Source organism: Daphnia pulicaria, chromosome 1, assembly GCF_021234035.1.
Source record: "Daphnia pulicaria isolate SC F1-1A chromosome 1, SC_F0-13Bv2, whole genome shotgun sequence".
NCBI classification, from domain to species: Eukaryota; Metazoa; Arthropoda; class Branchiopoda; order Diplostraca; family Daphniidae; genus Daphnia; species Daphnia pulicaria.
The window spans coordinates 14,275,564-14,279,278 of record NC_060913.1 but is presented as its reverse complement, the minus strand read 5'-3'; the positions used below and the strand labels follow the sequence as shown (position 1 = coordinate 14,279,278).

Genomic DNA, 3,715 nt, shown 5'->3' with positions numbered 1-3,715 from the left:
TGGAAAGAATTTTTGTTTGTGTGTGATGTTTGTGATGTGATGATGATGATGTGATTGTTTTCAGAATTAGCTAATATGTTTTTTCTTCCGATTCAGAAATGTAGACTATAATAGTTACATTACTGCTTATAGATGCTTAAGGATATGGAACCACGTTTTTCCTGTCAAATACAAGCCACAATGGGAACAGCATGATGATAAGTTAGCCAGATGTGGTCTCTTATTTACCACATTCAGCTTCGCCCGCCAGCCAGATGGAGGAACATTTCTTTCCTTGATACAATCATTTGCCAGTAGATTTATCCTTGCATAAATATGTACCTCAAATCGGCATAGTCAAATCACTCGGTTAAGTACGTAGTGTCTGGAGTAACGTTATCCGTTTGCTGACGATGGCATCGCATCAATTAAACGGGAATGCGGCCGCCGCAATTGCCATTGCAGTTCTGGTGATGTTTGTGTCGGTGATGGCTCAGTCAGGTGAAACGGACTGTTCTAGTCAGTCATATAGAGAGGAAAGCTGTACGTAACTAGATCAGTCTTGTTTTAATTAGTTTACAATTACTGATTTTATGCATCATTTTAGTGAACATGATAGAGAAGCCTGAGCCGATTCCTCATTTTTTACAAGAATGTATGGCCACCAACCAAATCCAGTCTGAGGGTACTCTCTTTTTCGGGGGGATAAGCCCAGCACCGCATCGAGCATCAGGCAGCACCAGGAATCTTTTGTGTCACCTCCTCATTGGAATTTGCAACATTCTGGGCCTCGTTTTGGGGCGTCCCTAGAGTCGAGAAAAAGCTGAGACCGTTCTTCTGAAAATCAACAAGTGGTTAGGATATTTAGGTGTTTATATATTCTTGTGCGTCTCCTGTAGGCTTGTCGGAATATTGTCTTGTGGCATCAATTTATACTTCAAGCCACTGGTCTGAAACCCTTGCAGGATTAAACTGTTAATTGAGCAGTTATTATTATTAATAACGCAATTTACCGCAAGCCTAAATTTTAGTTCTGCTTCGATAGAGTTTCTGTTTTCTCTCTTTTTTTCCCGTTCAATTGCATCAATGATTATTGAAATATTATATAATATACACCAGAAAGTGCAGAAAGTGTGTGGGGGCAAAAAAGGTCCCTCTTGGCGCTTGATGTTTTTCGAATAAAAATTATATGTTCTTTTACCCTCCAATCTGAGACGGCTTATTTTTTCTGTTAACTCATTTTATTTTTTAAATAATTAATAACTCTACCACCGCTTATCAAATATCAATGAATGCCTAATCGTCTAAGGAACCGCAATTCTTTCCTGTTAAGATTCGTTATGATTGCCGCACTTCTTGGTTTATTGCACCGGTATGGAGTGTTATTCTTTTTTTAAAAAATTAGGTTACATTTCAGTATCAACTTAAAATTTATTTACAATGTATAGGGCTCGAACGACGGGTCCGTTATACTCCTATATTAATAAACGATTAGAGGAAAATAGAAAAATAAAACAAAAAATCCAAGAAATGGGCAAGGAAATCCCTTTTTGATTTTTCAAATTTGTACAAAAGGAAGGGTGAGATACCTTACATAAAAGGGGAGTTTCCAGAGCTTTTTGAAGGTCATTTCTTTCTATCATTACGAATCTGACAAGGTTACGCAATGAAAAAGAAAGAAGAAAAAGTATTTCGTAACTTACGAAGGTGTCGGGCGGCCATATTTGCATCTCTGCCGCATTCATCGTCACAGATCAAAGTAGTTCAGTGAAAAAGGAAAATGTCGACGAGCGCTAGAGCCTCGATTTCCATTCAAAAAGAATAAGGACAACAACAACAACAACAGTGATGTGACGCCGACACTTCCAGATGGGGAGAGCTGCCACCCATCTGCGTCGACAACATTCCACCTCCTACACCTCTTCACATCCGAAATGGTATTCCAGCAACTGGTCAAAAAAAGGAGCTGCCCGGCAGGTCGTTGTAAAACATTTTTTTTTTACGATTGAGAGTTTATTCGTGTTTTTGGTTGCATTTTTCCAAAACGACATTTTTCCACCTTCAACCCCCTTTTTCTGTTGTGTGTGTACACCTCGGAACGGACACCGAAAACATGTTGTCGTTCACGTTTAGTTTGTTTGTTTTTTTGTTTTTTTTTTAAACTCTGATTCTCATCATTTTCTTAAAAGAATGCAGTGTATAATAATAACAGGTTTTCCTTTAAAGGCAATCGAATTCGAACTTTGGACAATTTTTTCGCCAATTTCGTGCTGGCCTCTTGTTGACGGAATTAGTCGAATGCCAAGTTTAATGATATCAATGTCGGTCGGCGCTTGGTACACATTTTCTTCTTTTTGTAACTTGTTAACCTAAAAATGAAGAAGAAGTTACATTTTTTTCAAAAGAAAACAAAACTAATGGAAAGTAGTAGGTAGTTTTTCTGCCGAAAATTTAACTTTAATTTTTTTTTCTAGGATTTTGTCGTTTTCTCCTTTTTTTTCCGTCTTTGTCACAAACACAAAGTTAAGACGTTATCGGTTCGCTCGGTGACACATGTGACTAGAAAGTTTGCCTTTCACGCAACGATGCGAAAATAAAAATTCGACTTAGAAAAAAAAAACGGACACATAGAAGTTGTTAACGGGAATGCGCTGTGTCCGTCCAGGCGGAATGATGTAGGAAAAAAGAAAAGAAAAGAAACTGAAACTAAACAATAAATGTCTTGATTGAGGTGCATCGACTCGTGGTAGAATATTTCAAATTGAAAGATGGAGCGAATATTACGCGCGTGTATGTATAAGGAGTCGTGAAGGGAATAATAATATCTACAATCGAATATCCGTGCAGATAATAAGATAAGGTGTCGACCCTTCCCCCAGAAAGTCTAACCAACACCTGCCCAGCTATTATCAGTGAATAAAAAGAGAAAAAAAAAAGAGAAAATTCTTCAAAATATAAAAAACACTTTCACTCGGCATGGAGTCGTATAAAAAGGCCAGGCGTGTGACTTGTCAAGAAAACGAAGATGCTGTTTACTTCCCATCAGGAAAAAAAAAAGTTTCCAACTGAGAAAAAAAAAATGAATAAATATAGGAATTGTCCGCGTCATCTTTGAAGCTTTTATTTCTTTTTTTTCTTTCTTTCTCTGGTGGGCATTCATCAAACAAAATTTTTATGTGTCGGAGGGGAGTCTGATATTCTTGCGGAATCAAACAAACACATCCAAAAAAGTTGTATCAAAAAAAGGAACTTGTATAGGGATAGGATAACCCTATAAAAAGGGGATTTATGTGTACATATGCGGCGGCCGCGTTCCATTAAAAAATGCTAACCCCTCCCTTACGTAATAAGATGAAGGGGGAGAAAAAAAATGTCATTTTTTCTTCTATCCACAACACGGAATTCCGTAATGTTTTTTTATGATCTCCCTGGGTCCATTTGACGTGATATTCAGTCAACCGCGTCCAAATGAGTTTTGCCATTTATTTCTCAACCGACACAGTAAATAGACTAAAGGGGGGGGGGGGGGACAACAACAACAACAACAGAAGAGATAAAAATGTGTACAAAAAAAGAATTGGGGAAAAAATCTTTTTACAACTATTTTGATGGGTTTTCCACAGAGTTTTATGAGGCCAATCGATGGATGGACGCCGGCGTCCTGCTATATCCATCCATTTTTCCCTACCGTTGGGGAGGCAAAAAACAGCAACCAAACGCCGTATATTTTCAATAT

General features: G+C 37.9%; 1 long non-coding RNA gene across 1 annotated transcript; it reads left to right on the top strand.

Annotated features, from left to right (window-relative positions):
• Window positions 1–270: 270 nt before the first annotated feature.
• LOC124337951 lies at window positions 271–1,261 on the top strand. Its single transcript, XR_006917592.1, has 2 exons — window positions 271–522; window positions 587–1,261. It is a non-coding gene; the product is annotated as an uncharacterized LOC124337951 (long non-coding RNA).
• Window positions 1,262–3,715: the final 2,454 nt, after the last annotated feature.